At 38.5% G+C, this 16,132-nt stretch overlaps 1 protein-coding gene across 1 annotated transcript in view; it reads right to left on the minus strand.

The window, feature by feature from the left end:
• Window positions 1–16,132, minus strand: part of LOC141438777 (uncharacterized) — a 324,060-nt gene that overhangs the window by 282,093 nt on the left and 25,835 nt on the right. The gene's annotated exons all lie outside the window — the stretch shown is intronic.

The raw sequence follows: 16,132 nt of genomic DNA on the forward strand, positions 1-16,132 counted from the left end.
TGGAGTGCTTGTAAGCGCACAGCTGTCACAGGACTTAACAAACTCGCAACGTCTTTGTGCATCCCGGCCAAAAGTAACGAAGACACAATCTCCTATGGGTTTTAAAACGCCAAAATGTGCTGCGGTAGGGTCACAGTGGTTCTTTAAAATAGCCTGCCTATCTCCCTTCCTAACTACCTCCTTCCAGTCAAACTCGTTCAAAAGGTTGTATTTACTTTTACATATCTGTACAACTTCGCATCCTTAACGGAAAAATTTGGAAAATTTGCAGGAAAGTCAATACAACCCTTTAGAACTCTGTCATACCAAGGATCTGCAACTGCGTCCGACGGAGAAAATTAATGGCATCAACTTTCAAAAGTCTCGAAAGAGCATCTGGACGACGTTGTCAGTGCCTCGCTATGTTCGATCTCGAAATTAAATTGAGAGAGCCTACACCCACCTTGCCAATCGGCCTGTGGGATTCTCCAAATTCATGAACCACTTCAAGGCTGCATGATCTGTAATCACCTTGAATGGACGTGAACCGAGATATGCCTGAAATTTTTCAACGACAAAGATGACAGCAAGGGCTTCTCTCTCTGTTGCACTGTAGTTCTGTTCACTCTTAGACAACGCGCGACTCACGTAGGCAACAGGGTGATCAATACCATTGATGTTTTTGGACAGCATTCCACCTATACCATAAGCAGAAGCGTCGCAGTGTACTGAAAATGGTTTAGTAAACCGGGACAGCTAAAATAGGAGCAGACACAAGTAAGTTCTTCAGGGTATTAAATGCAGTTTCTGCTTTCACTCCAGGTGAACGGAGGAGCCTTCTTTCCTTTGCTAGTTAATCTGTTTAAAGGGGCAGCAACTGTGGAGAATTTCGGATAAACCGCCGATACCAGGAACAAGTTCCTAAGAAAACCTTGACATCCTTCGCAGATCCTGGAGTTGGAAAATTTAAAATAGCAGCCACCTTTTCAGGATCTGTCCGAAGACCAAACTCGTCAATCACATATCCTAAATATTTCAGGAACTCTAAAAAAATTTGACTTTTTAAAATTTATTGTTAAATTAGCGGACCGCAATTTTCCAAAACCCTGTTTAAAAGAAGTAAATGTGTATCAAAATCTGAGCTAACAATGATGATGTCATCTACATAACAAAATACCTGCCATTTTCAATGTCGCTGCAAAATTGTAACCAACTAAAGCATCCATCAATCTTTGTTGTCTGGCTGGAGCTCACAAAGACCAAAAGGCATAACCTTAAACTTAAAAAGACCACGACCTGGAACTGTAAAACTTGTTTTCTCCTGTGAATCTGGATGTAAAGGAATTTGCCAAAAGCTGGAACTCAAATCGATTGAGGATAAATACCGAGCTTCTTTCAAGCTATCTAAAATCTCGGGAATGTAAGGCATGTATAAGCATCACCCTTTGTTACTGCATTCAGTTTTCGACAGTCTAAGCAAAACCTCCAGTCACCATTTGCCTTCTGTACTAGGAGAGCAGGGTTGTTCCAAGCACCTTCGCTAGGCGTGACTACGTCTAGCTCCAGCATCCGGTCCAACTCTGCGTTCAAAGCGATCTTCTTCTCTGGTGACAAAGGGTACTGCCTCGTACGCAGGGGAGCTGCCTCTCCCGTATAATAAAATGTTGTGTTAAATGCGTCCTACCCAGACCTTTACTTTCAAAAGAAATGTCATGAAATTTATTATAATAGACTCAGCTAACTCCTTCTTCTCCGAACCTAAATCGTCAAAACCTTGTAAAGTGTGTATCTGGTCAGAATTAATGGCATTCAAAGAAAACAAGGAATCAGAGGGGTATCTATAGTTAATTTTATCAAAAATTTCAGGTGCTAAGTTAAATTCCTTCAAAAGTCGCAACCCAAAATGATATTTGAAACTATAGTTGGAATGAGATGAAACTTTATAACCTTGGTTATATTATTAAAGGTAACTGGGACAAACATGTACCCAATTGTTTTACAATTTACCCCATTCGCAACACTACATGATGTGTGAGATGTTTCATGCCAGTCAAAGCCAAATTTAATTAATTGAAGGTGAGAATTATTCCCCAAAATGGAATACAAGCACCAGAATCTAATAGTCACACACTTCAAAATTGTTAATAAAAATATTTAAATGTGGTCTAATGTCATTAGGATCAGGTGAGAATAAAACGAAGCAATAGATTTAAAACTGTAAAAAACTTAGCAACTGAACTTAACTGATCACCGTTACATTTGCTTCGGTTAGAAACTAGTTTTTTGAATTTACACACTTAGGACAATTTAGAACTGTGAAACCTTGTTCCCCACACTTGAAACATTTAACAGAAGTAGGTGTTGCCCTACACTTCCTAAAAGAATGATCAGTCTTTCCACATTTGTAACAAACAGGTTTTTGCACCGGTGCCTTCTTCACTGGAACTGGTTGTTGAACAACGGCCGCTACTGCTGCTTTGACTTTCCACTGTAAGCATACTCTGGACTCAATGTAAGTTTTGGAGGCTCAGTAAATAAATTTGGCTCGCTGCTTAGCTGACTCTAACAACCTACATTTCGCCTTAAGCTCTCCCACAGACCGAACTTCACCAATGCTAACTGTTGACCAAGGCTCGCCTAATGTTGTGCAAAAGAATCTCCAGTTTTTCTTCTTCACCTAAAGGCACACGCAGCCTGCTGAAAAGGCAGGACATGACAGCAATGTAAATATGTACAGGTTCATCGGCACCTTGAGTGCGGGCCCGAATCTCCCCTTTCAACCTATAGTCAAAATCAACAGGTCGAACTCCTCTAATACAAATCCTTGAGCTCCGTCCAAGATGTGAACTGTGACCGAACACCTCTCAACCAAATTAAACCCTTGTCTACAAACAACAATGATGCAGACTGGAAAAGCTTCTCATCCGAAACACAAAAGGCAGCCTGCAGCTCCTCAATGTTCTCCAGGAACGACTAGGATCACCAGTACCATTAAATCTGACTTTCCATTTGGATAAATCTCTATCACCCGAGCACACATATTTGTAGGAATAGGTGACTCTACCTCTTGTTAATATTTATTTTGGTTTATTCAGTGCCTTTCCGGCACTGAGCAGGGTCATCCTCAACATTCGGATTGCTACGCGTTCCTACCATTTTGAAAAATTAAAAGTTAAACGCGAACAAAAATGGTGGTAAAACTCACAATAAATGTTCCTAAATTCTATGGCTTAACCATTAATGTCAACCATTCAAATTAAAATAAATTCTTGTGACTTAATAAAATCACAGTGAGATGCTGTACCACAATACACAACAATAAATAATATGCACATAAGTATCAAAACAAAAGTTGTTACACTCCAGAAAAGTATGGCGAGATTCTGTACTATGAACTTACTACAGCAACACTTATTATTATAAAAACAATATTAATTACTAAGAAAATTGTTCCAACAAAATTTATGTAACTTGGTACAAACTGCAGTGTGCTTCTGTACTACAATAGCTATAAAGCTCATGTACTAAATAAAAGTTAATAAAATGAAACACTTCGACAAAAGTTATTAAACTCAATGAAAACTATGGTGCGCTTCTGTACTATTAATCAATGCAACCTTTATGTACTTTGAGATTATGATGTCTTATTGTTAACAAGTATGTGATTCAGACAAAGCAAGGTTCTTATGACTCAGTTGAAAATTTATACTGAGCTTCTATACTGCAAATTTTACACTATGTACCACTAATGAGAATTCAGTCTTAGATTTGTTCAGTCATGTTATTTTATTACTATTATTCTCAACTATTTGGAAAAGGAAGTAAAGTGCAATGTAATTTTGATGTAACTTTGTCTTAGAAAAAAACTGTTTAAACATTTGTCTACTAAAAGGTTAAAATAAATGCTATGAACACAAAACACACTGAGAATGTAATAAAATATATGAAAGTTCTTCAATTGAGTGTCTCTCAACTGAACAGAAATTATCTGAAGGACACTTTATGCTATTATTAAATATGAAAGTCAATTAAATTTTCAGAAATTTTTTACCCGAAGGACAAAAATGTTTTCATTAAAAATATGAAGGTTAATATGGGTACTTAATCACAGAAACCCGAAAGAAATACACACAGATTGAGAGGTATAAATTCAGTGTAGTGTTTTAGGGCGTGGCAACTAAAATTGTACACAAAATGGCGCCAGCTTAGCTGAGCGAAACTGTACAGCTTAGCTGAGGCGAACCTGTACCAACCAATAAGTCACTAAAACACTCACCTACTCACTACTCGACTATGCAAACAAATTTTAAGAAATCATAAAGGTTTATGAATTTGTGTATTAGTGAAAATAAACTTTTACTAGTACACAAATAACACAATTAAATATTCAGTGTATTACTGACAATTAAAACACAAAATGTGCACATACACAAACCATCAGTGAATTTAAACTTAATTACTGATATGAAAAGTAGTTAACGCTACAAGTTAAAATTTAATTTAACAAACAATGTAATGGGGTATAACTCCTACTCAAAAGAAAGGAAAAGAATTCCTACAAAATAAAGGGAAAGTGGGCGCCATTTGCAACCTCACTGAAAACGGGGTAAATTAGTGGGGTCCAAAGAAAATGTGAAAAGGAAGAAAATCTGTGGAAAATTGTATTATCAGGAAAATTGGGAAAAATAAATAAAAAATCAGACCTGGGTAAATATTTCAGATTTATTTTTCTGAATCGTCAGAGGCACACATACACCGAAGTTGTGATATTCAAAAGCCGAGCATTTAAACTATAGTTTACATCAGGGTCGGTTCTCGCTACAGGTAGGAAGTTAAACTAACTTAAATGTTATGTGTAATCAGATTCCCTAATAACGTTAATACCACATTTGTGTAAAATTACGACTAATTAAATTTTCATCTCAAGAGAAATAAACATTTGGGCCCACCTCATGGGACAGGGCGTGGCCACGCCGGGTACTCCCTCCGGTTTCCTCCGGCGGTGATCTCGGGAGCCTCGTTGTTCTGCCACTGCCGCCACGATGTGATGCCCCGGAGCTAAGCGTTTGCCTTCATGCTTGGATCATGCGTCTGTCTTCTTCTCATGAAGAATGATGATGTTGAGATGAAGGGATGCGGGATAAAACCCCGAGGAAGAAAACCCGAGAATTCCGGTTAGATCCAGTTAAAAATACTGTTAAATCTTGCAGTTAAATTTCAGTTAAACTCAGTAAAACATCAGTAAAATCCCTCCAGCCTGTAAGCGAAGGAAAACAAAAGTCTTAGAGACAGAACGGAAAAGGTGGAACATGAAGGGCGTGCCCACACCGTATATAAAATTATTTGGAAGAAGGAAAAACATAGGAAAGCAAGGCGAAAACACTTACCGCAAACACGTGGAAATCGTGCATAAAAATGTATGTGCTGGACCCGCCACCCGTCGATCTTCCATCGCCGATTTATGGTTTGTTGTCGACATTAAATAAGATTTAACTTGAAAAAGTGGAAATGAGAAAAAGCAGTCTTTATAGAAAAATGGAAATGTGTTCTTGCGTCCGCGTCGCTTCGGCTCGCAAATCGAAAAAACGAGTGTTGCCAGAGCATTTCCAGTGACAGCTCTGTCAGTCAACCCGGAATCTTACCATTTTTGCCAACGTACAAAATTTAAGAAATGTTCTTTTTAGAATAAAATATGTGAAATGGAGTCTAGGATTATTTTTTCTAAACCTGAAACGATATTTAAGAAAGGGAAACGCAAAACTTGGGTGAATAAAGTGTTGGTCTGACAGACATAAACTACCATGGAAAATATGTTTTATTTACTGGCTACACTTGAAATGATTTAAGGACGAAGGCAATAAGTGGCTCACCAATTCACGTCACGGGAACCACAAAATGTTAAGACGAGCGCGCGAAAGTTTGAAATATGACACTTGTCATAGTGCCGCGAAATTTAAATTTTAAATGCGAAAACGCAACGTACAAGAGTCGGGATAGGGAAATGAAGACTTTCTATTGTTGATGAGAAACATTCCTCGCAACTCACCCTGGCACATCCTCTGGTGCAGCGCTGTCTTATCAATAGCTAATTCAGCCGACGTCGCGAGGCGCTAATGCGATTGTCGCGCGATGCCGCTCCGTGCGACACGCGACAGACGGGGCCGGCGGATGCGAGCCAGCTGCTATATTGAATTCGCTTGCTCTAGGTATACATTTGGTATTTGATACACATTCCACTAATATTATAAACTAGCTGGACAACAGCGATTCTGTCCACGAAGATTTCGTTTATATCTGTCCTCCGGGAACTATGCAATTTTCCGATACAAAAAATCTGTACATCCATGTCTCAGTTGTATTTTCGATATGGTTTCACGGGATACCCGTTAAAGTAAGAAATTTGGAGTTGAAATAAAAAATACAAAAAGACTCCAAAAAAGAAACAATCATAAATATAGGATTTTTCTGGACTTCTAAATTGACTCCCGATAACCCTGACCGCGCCGGCGCGTCCGTGCGTCTCGCTTAGGGTTGCCATACATCAGAGTCCTGACATTACAGGATTATTGACCCCTTGCCAGGATTGCGGCCAGACTTGGCAAGTTAGGGTTTTTAGAAATGACCTCATTAAACAATGAAATATGTCTTTTCATAAGACATTTTTACAATATTTACTCAGTTTTATTGAATGAAATGATGAATTTAAGAAGTATCTAAGTAGCTTAATGAATAATATTTTTTCAAACAATTATATATAAGCTAAACTACAGCTAAAAAAATCGCGTTTTTTTGCATCAATTAAAACTCAAAGCGAGTCGTCTAAGCTACGCCAAATCTCTGCTGCAAGAAATTCAGGGTCGGGACTTAGGGCTTAAAATTTTCTTTTTTATTATTAGGACAATCGTTTTTCTACATGGCAACCCTAGTCCCACGTCACCTAATCGCCGCGCAGGGCCCGTGCTTTGCATTTAAACGACGCGTCGACGCGCTGTGTTAATAGCGGGCGGCGCACACTAATACTAGAAGTACGGTGTGTGCTATGAATACTGATACTGACACCAAAGTAAAATAGGAGAAGTAAGTTTACTACAAAGTGGAAACGTGAAGAGGAGGCCTACGTTCGAAGACGGACGCAACAAGGGCTGCTATAGATAGATAGATAAGTTTTCTGTAGTCAAGGCTGCACTACCGTCGGAGCCGTACGTTTTGATTTCAGCTCGCTCCTCTTGCGCTTACTTACGTATTTTTTGTATAGTTGTTGTTGTAAGTAATTAGTAGTGTATAAGTATAGTGTGATAGTTTCTTGCAAGGACACATGAGTAGTATGTACACAGTCGCCATCGCCACTCCGGAATTTATAAATAATATTTTTTTCATTCAGTATAATAATAGTAATATAGAGGCATAGAATCTTGTTTCTCTGACACAGACATAAAACAATTTAAGTTAACTTTCGTTCTAAAATTATTTGCCGGTAGGTAAATTAATCTACAACTATATACATCGACAGCTCTTAAACGGGTGGACCGATTTGAATGCGTTTTTTATTTGAAAGCAGGTTTTCTAACAATGGTTCCTAGAAATGTTTTATCAAAATCGGTTCAGCCGTTTTTACGATATTGAACTTTGAAGTAACCAAGTCGGGGGCTTTCCAACTTTTTGGTTAGTTTTGTTTATATGACATGCAAACGATTAATACATTAAAACGATTATCAAATTTAAGGTGGTAGACCACATATGATGTGATGATGGGCGGGAAACCTGAATGGGCGGATCTGGTAATTTAAAGACAGTCAGCAAAATATCCATCAGCTTACATACGTCCCACAGCTGGGCACAGGCCTCTTCTCAGAATAAGACAGTGTGGATTGGGGACTTAAATCACACCACTGAATTGCTTCGCAGGCTTGTGCAGTTTCCTCACGGTATTTTCCTTCACCGAAAACCTCATGGTAAATTTAAAATGTAATTTGCACATGAATTAGAAAAAATCAAAAGGCGAGCCGGGGCTTAAACCCCAAATCTTTGCTTGAGAGGCATTCGTCAAAACCAACAGACCTGCTGAAAGATTCGGGACGAATTGTAAAGCCCCCTGGTGTATATTCGGCGATGTTTTGAAGTAAGTATGCTCAACGGCAATAAGTATTAGGTTTAGCACAGAATAATGTTAAGTCTCATAATGAACGCGAAACCTTTCTCGTAATTGTTGAAATAATTTGAACGACCTCTGGCGGTACTCCGGCCGACGAGTTCAAATAATTATACAACCTCTTCAATATAATTAATTCAGCTCTCCTTCAAATATACTTTCGGCGTTCGGGTGCGTTCGGGCGTGCTCGTGCTCGGGCCGCCATTTTCCACTCGGACGAACGCAATATCCACGTAAAGGTTCGGCTATACCGCGGCTGAATATGCGCTGACGCACCGGAAACGCAGTGACGTGCGTCCTGCTCATGCGTCACACTCCCCTAGGCTCTACTAGGCTCAAAAAACGCTGACGCACTTTAAACGCAGTGAAGTGCCTCACGCGTCAAGTTTTCAATGCGAACCGTCTACGTCCACGCTCAAAAAACGCTGACGAACCGGAAACGCAGTGACGTGCCTCATAAGTATTTTTTTTATAACGTACTATCCACACAGATGTTCAAAAACATTAATAAATTTGTATTTCAAGCACTTATTTGGAAATACGCGTGCTTGGTGCACGAGTCGCGTCACTGCATTTGGATTGGAGCATTTTTAGGGTTCCGGAGCCAAAATGGCAAAAACGGAAAACTTATAGTTTCGCCATGTCTGTCTGTCTGTCTGTCTGTCCGGCCGCGGCTTTGCTCAGGGACTATCAATGCTAGAAAGCTGTAATTTTGCACGGATATATATGTAAACTATGCCGACAAAATAATACAATTAAAAATTCAAACAAACATTTTTTTAGGGTACCTCCCATAGACGTAAAGTGGGGGTGTTTTTTTTTTCTCATCCAACCCTATAGTGTGGGATATCGTTGGATTGTTCTTTTAAAACCATTAGGGGTTTGCTAAGACAATTTTTCGATTCAGAGATTGTTTGCGAAATATTAAACTTTAAAGTGTAAATTTTCATTAAAATCGAGCGTCCCCCCTCTAAAATCTAAACCGATTGGAAGAATAATTTGAAAAAATTCAGGATGGTAGTAAGTTTATCAAACTTTCAAGTAAAACTATAACGGCTAAGTTTGCTTGAGAATTATTAGTAGTTTAAGAGTAAATAGCAGCCTAAGGTATAAAATATACCTAAAGTTGGAAGATTCCGTATAAAATACGAAATCCTTAGAAAAATATTACTTATTTTTTTCGTATTGGCTACGGAACCCTATTTTGGGCGTGTCCAACATTCTCTTGGTCAGTTTTTTACTACTGGTGAAGACGGTGCGCGTTAAAAAAATGAGGCATGCGGCACGTTACCGCGTTTGCGTATTTTGAGCACTGGTGTGTTCGACGGTTAATCTTTTATGAAGATATGAGTTTTTGAATAATTCTATTGTAGTCCGCTTTACAACAATCGTACAATAAATATTAAGAAACGTTTGTGGTGGCGTCTTGAAATAAATTTAATTAATTCCACACGGAGAATAATTTCTATCATTCAAGCTAACGCAGAGCCGGCGCCTCCCGTCTAATTATCTTTTGAGAATTGTACTGTTTTATCTAAAATTTGCTTGATTATTATTTAATATTAAAACTCTTGATGGAATTATATTTGTTCAAACAATATCTATTCGTAGAAAAGAAAAGTAAAATGATGAGAAAATACGTGTTTCATTCGTACATATTTGTATAGTTCGTACATATTTGTGCTACGTTAAATAATGCCTTTATTTAACGTAGGTATAAAATCCACAGTATCAAATCACAAAGAGAAAATAAATTAATCTTATTTAATTAAGTTCACATTGATTTAGATATCTTTTTGATAAAAAAAACTTTTTTACAGAAAATGGAACCGACTTCAAAAACCTTGAAAATAATTTTCTACTACTTTGAAGTCGGTGCCTCAGCACGATCCAGCAGGAGTGGAACTATAAACCTACACCACCCCTATCACCTACATACTATATTGGGCTTCAATCACTTCTGCTGGCTTGTCCTGAGGCACCGACTTCAAACTAGTAAAAAAAATTAGTTAAGGTTTTTTAAGTCGGTTCCATTTTTTGTAAAAAAGTTTTTTTTCATGGTTTTTAGTGATTTGTAGGTAAAGTTCATCTGACAACGGCTATATTAAGCTGAAACACGGCATAGTTATATTATTTTATAGCAGAGTACCGATACTTACGGTCTTCTTTATCAGGTCCAGTTCACCAAATGCTACTTTCAGAATGTAAATACTTGGTGTTAAAAATGCCAAAATCGCTATAGGTGTGCTTTTAAAATTTGAGGGTTGCCCTCGATTTCTCCAAGATCCTATCATCAGATTCTATCTTGGTGTCAATGGGACTGCCTTGAAAGTATGTTTATTAAAACAAAAAAAAAATTGAAATTCGCCCCATAATTGACGGAATTATCGCGTAACAAACACATACAGACGAATTGAGAATCTCTTTTTTGAAGTCGGTTAAAAATCTTGTTATAAAATAATAAAAATCTTTCTCTTGAAGATAATAATAGACATGGTAATTTACAATATTATACAACTTAACAATAATACATTAAACTTAATTTGCAATGGTGTCAACTTAACTTTATGAAATAAATTTAACTCAATCTAATTTACTTATTTTGACACCTTCCATGTTCGATTTCCAAGTTTTGAAAACAACTTCACCATCATCATATCAGCCGTAGGACGTCTATATTGTTGGACACAGTCCACCCTTATAAATAGGCCTTACATAGGTAAATAACTTACATAAAAACTTCAAGAATAAATACTAGGTAATAAGTGGAGTGGCAACCCTAGCGGCAAAATAGACGTGTGACAATGACCGTGCAAAGTGGCGTCATTATGGCCAGTGACAGCCCTGCAGGTGAGGGGGGAGGCCATAGGGGGTTGAGTGGGGTATATCTGTATTGCCTGCTACATAACTGGACGAGGCGGGAGTAATGACAGGACTTTTACGCACCTCTCTTGTATTTGTTGTCCTAATCGTTCAAAAGTTAAAAAAATAAGTTTGCCTTTGCGTCTGTTTATACTGTCGTTTATAAATTTTCTGTGTTTTAGGTATAAAGGGAGTCTCTGGCCATGGGACTTTAAATCCAGGTTTCGATTCTAGTCGCATAACTGAGCTACTTTTGTTCTGCAACTTTTTAAAAATATGACCACTGTCAATTTCATTTTTTCCATACAAATTAAATGTAATTTTCAATGTATGCGATACAATACTAAATTAACGGCACATTGATAAAGCCCCAAGAGACAGCGATATCACCGCCATGTCCGATACACTGATTTAACAATTAAACTTTGAGGATCAATAAATTATCCTAATTTAAGTTTTTTGAAAATGTTTCAAAACAAAAGTAGCTTAATTGTGTGAGTAGAATCGAACCTTGAATTTAAAGCCCAGTCAGAGACTCCCTGTATACAGCAAATAATTATAAAGAAATTGTAGCAATACATCATTGAACGAATTAAATAATATTTAATATACAACTCGGTTGGAAGCGGCTTGCATCCACCGTGATCCCGCGACTTTAACCAGATCATCCGTCCATCTCGTTGATGGAGTCCTACGCTGCGCTCCTGTCCTACTCTCCGTGCTATATGGCCTACCGAGGCAACTGAACGTCTATGGGGGAGGCCTATGTCCAACAGTGGACGTCCTATGACTGATAATAATAGGCCATCATATTATGATGATGATGATGATAAATATACAACATCATATTATTTTCAACGCGATTCAAAGGTTTACACAAGCGAATCAGTGGGTCAAAACTAGTGCATTATACTAAGTAAATGAAACTATAGTACTTAAACCGTGTTTGAGCTGAAGTTGGATAGATAAGTCAGTACGGCGGGGTCGGGATTAGGGGCGCGAGGCCGGACGAGGTGAGCCCGGCCCTAGTCCGGGACCTCCCACGAACTACATATAACAATAACTACGAAACAAATTTGACAACGTTTGACAGCCGCTCCGCTATATTCGTTAGTAACAGATACATACCTAGTACATTTTCAAGACGTATGGACGGACATGGTGTAACCATAAAACTTCTTTGCTAGAACTACGGAACGCTAAAAACCCAGCGTTCTTTTTAAATTGAACAACCAACAGCAAACTCTTCACGGTTCAATAAGCGTATCGAATATATTCCAACAGTTTCCAGTTTTCACTGAGACATCGCGTCGCAGCCACTCGCCGCGACTAGCACGGAACGAACGAACGACAAGTCGCCAGCCAAAGAATAAACATAAATATCACTTTCTAGAAATTTAGAGGTGCGAACGAGGGTTTGAACCCATGATGCTCTGCTTGAGAGGCTGGTCAAACCACTAGGCGGTGGCCTGGCCTAGTGATTGGCCTGTAATGAAGACCGAAAAATAGATTATGACAGAGATGGTGGTGGTGGTACCATCATTCGAGATTAGATAGAGAAAGACATTTTTTTTTTTTTTTTTTTTATTAGCCTATTTTTGTCCCACTGCTGGGCAAAGGCCTCTCCTCTCTTGCTCCACTCCTGCCTATCAAAGGCGAGCTCCCGCCCATCAATTATAGGCATCTAAGTCGTCCCTCCATCTCCTCTTCGGTCTGCCTCTATTACGGTATCCGTCACTAGCACCCATTCCGTAACATTTTTGGCCCAACGTTCTGGGTTCATTCGACAGACATGTCCAGCCCAGTCCCACTTCAGCTTGGCCGTCTTGAGTCTTTAAGAGAAAGACATAACGATAAAAACAGAAGTCGAAAACGTTCATCGCCAGAACGACCATTTTATAATCAATGTTCTTATGATTTCCGTCAGGATATAAACACTAGAAGAAATTAGCTAAATGCCGTCTTAACTGAACTGTTGTATATTATGCCCATGCAATTTTTGAAATATACAACGACAATTATTCACAGTTATTACACGAGTCTTGTTGCCATGGCAACGCAATATATAATATTATAGTCTTGGAGTTTGGCTTGAGAAGGTTCCGGTAACAATTTGAAAGGACAACGTTCGCTCGCACAACGCCATCTACTGATTACAAACGAAGTTAACACGTCAGGTCATCTTGAGAGCTGAGGTACGTCACCGTTCTTGGAGGTGCCCTCTATCTTGTTTAAACTTAAAATATTATCCCACGGGAACGCATTACCAGGATAACAAATATTTTATGTCTCAATGCAGATCTTTGTCTATCTGTACGTCAAGTTTCATGTTAATCCGTTCAGCTGTTATTGCGTGATTGAGTAACAAACATCTTCACAAACTTTTACATTTATAATATTAGTAGGATGTCAACATGACATTAGTAGCACTAAGGTTCTGCCCTGGTACATGATTTAGTTTGTTAGACTGTGTACAAACAGGTGGTTTATTGATAACTACCGTAATCAACTAAAACCTATGAAAAAACAATAGTACATTGTGTCTTAAGGGCGGTAAATAAGGAATTACGAACGAGAGTCTATTAGAAGCCCGAACTCGAAGACTGAGGGCTTTAATGAGTCGATGTTCGTAATTCTAGTACCGCCCGTGCGACATACAATATTTTTCATCACATTTGCAAGTAAAATTTTATATTTGTAAAAGAAAAAATATAATTCTTCCAAATATTGGCGATACCTTAGGCTGTGCTCATGGCAACGTCGCCCTCTACTCCCCCTCCCGCAGCATGCACCGCAACGTGCATGTGCATGTGGTCCATGTAGTCCTGCAGCAGCGCCATCAGTACGGGCACTGACTCATTGACCGTCCTTGGGCTTCATGAAAGCAATGGTGTACGCGCAATGACTCATTTACCGACCACGGGTTTCATGACAAGCTAAAGGTCGAGGGTTTTTTTTGGGGGGTTGCAACCAAGGTACCTGCATGTTACGGCACTGTTTACGAGCAAGTGTGATGAATAATAAAATAAGGGACTGATCAAAAACTGATGGCATCGATTGTGGAAGGAGATACGCACGATAACATTTCTGTCGTTTTCATAAGACTGTGATGCTTTTCTTCTCTTTTGACTTGTCATTGTAACTGATAAACATGCTACCAATGTCACTTTATAATTGTAAAGACCCTTTTATTTATTATTTATTGTTCTGTGTCGCCGACGGAAAGCAGAGCAAAAACTTGGTGTTTGTGAGACGCGGGGGAATAACAGAAAGTTGCGAGAGTGAATAGACCATACAAGTTAACTCGACAAGTGCAGGAACTAAACTAACTATAGAAAGAAACCTTATACCTCCAGCTGTAGAATTATATTCTCAAAGAATTAGTATTAATACTAAACTAAACTTAACTAAAGCTTTTAAGATTCTGTAGTCAAAATGATAATTTTAAACTAATCAACTAATAGAAAAAACTGCTTAAGTGTCTTTCATAGAAATTTTTGGGTAGCTATGAATACCCAGTGCCAGTAGAGCTCCGGAAGATGTACGGAGCTTGGGGTAATTTGGGATTCTTACTGACAGAGAGAGACATAACAAGTAAAAAAAATCTAACTTTTCATATTGGTTGTGATACCCACATAGGACAACGGAAAGTACCCCTAAGGTTTCCAAGGGTAGCAGACCTGAATATTTGATATTTGTCAGCTTGAAATTACCGCATGACTTTTACCCGTTGATTATTTCGTAACAACCGAATTACTTTAATAATTATGCTACGTTTCTTGCACACCCAGCGGCGGTGTGTCCTCGCCTTAATGGTCCAACGACTATTACACGCGATCGACTGGCGTTTTCTCTGTTCATTGCGTGTTCTACCAGGTGACCACTATGCGGCAAGCTCCCCGGCCACGCAATGAACAGTGAACACGGTCGTTTTATCGCCGGTCACACGGGTCGTGTTCTCGCAGTAATGGCCCCTGCCCGCGGCCAAATAGTTCGCAAGCTTTGTTTAATTTCATAACTAACTGAAACTTTAACTTTACACGGGAAGTCGAAGTTACGAGTTCAATTACGAGTTTTGGGCCACGCATGGACTTGTGTTCAGCTTGTCGTGACAGGTCAGGTCACCACACCTAAGTTTTGTTTTTACAAACTTTTAGTTAGTTTCACCTGTCCCGTTGTCTGTCTGTAATCAAATCTTGCAAGTTAAATTTGACCAACTTCCAGTAGTCAGATTGACTTGAAATTTGGAATACTTATGTAAATATGCGTAACAATACATAATTGTCACAATGCACATAGGCGATCGCTGACATCTTAGTTAGCTCAGTGTAAGCTAGATGGCGCTTTCCTCAATAAGGGATCTCTGAGCAGAATGACGGACGAACTCTAGAGGTCGCCACCGTAGTTTTCTCTTGACTCATTTATTTACGTAATAATATGTATTTAATATTTATTTATTATTTACTTATTTATTTTATAAAAGTAGGCATTTTATTACACTCATTTACTACACGAGTTTGTACGACTAAATATATCTATAACCAACTCACCCTTGACCGTTTTTGTCGGCCAAGGGGGGTGCTGTCGATCAGCTGTGACCGGGGAATTCTAACTGTAATATTCTCGCCCTTAAAAGCTGAAGCACAGCTGTAAAACACACATTCAACAGCTCAGACTACACTAAACAGCTCTCTCGAAAGCTCCATACGCCCAGACTTGGTAAGTTCTCCGATATTTAACTCTTGTGTTTTTCTGTGTATTTTATTATAATTATTTTCTTTATAATTTAACTTTGTGTAATTGAACTGAAGGCTTCCCCTGGCCAGGGAATCTTTTATTTCAAACATTTCTTATACTTAATATTTTAACACTTGTTAATTTCTCTCATCCGTTGTTATAAACTCAGAACTATGTTAATGCTTATTACTTTTATGCAACGGATGCTTACCGGTGTTAAAATAAATTCAAACTCAACTAAGTAACGTTTAATTTCAAATGTAATCCTCTAACGGTTATTTAGTGAACTGTTGTATTTCAAATTTTAACGGTCACTTAGGCTATTTATTTTTACCTTTTGTTTTTTAAAAATAATTATATAAAACTAGAATCACTTTCCTTTGCCTGCCTGTAACTCCGTATGAT

The sequence above is a fragment of the Choristoneura fumiferana genome, chromosome 19 (genome assembly GCF_025370935.1).
Source record: "Choristoneura fumiferana chromosome 19, NRCan_CFum_1, whole genome shotgun sequence".
In the NCBI taxonomy this organism is placed as follows: Eukaryota; Metazoa; Arthropoda; class Insecta; order Lepidoptera; family Tortricidae; genus Choristoneura; species Choristoneura fumiferana.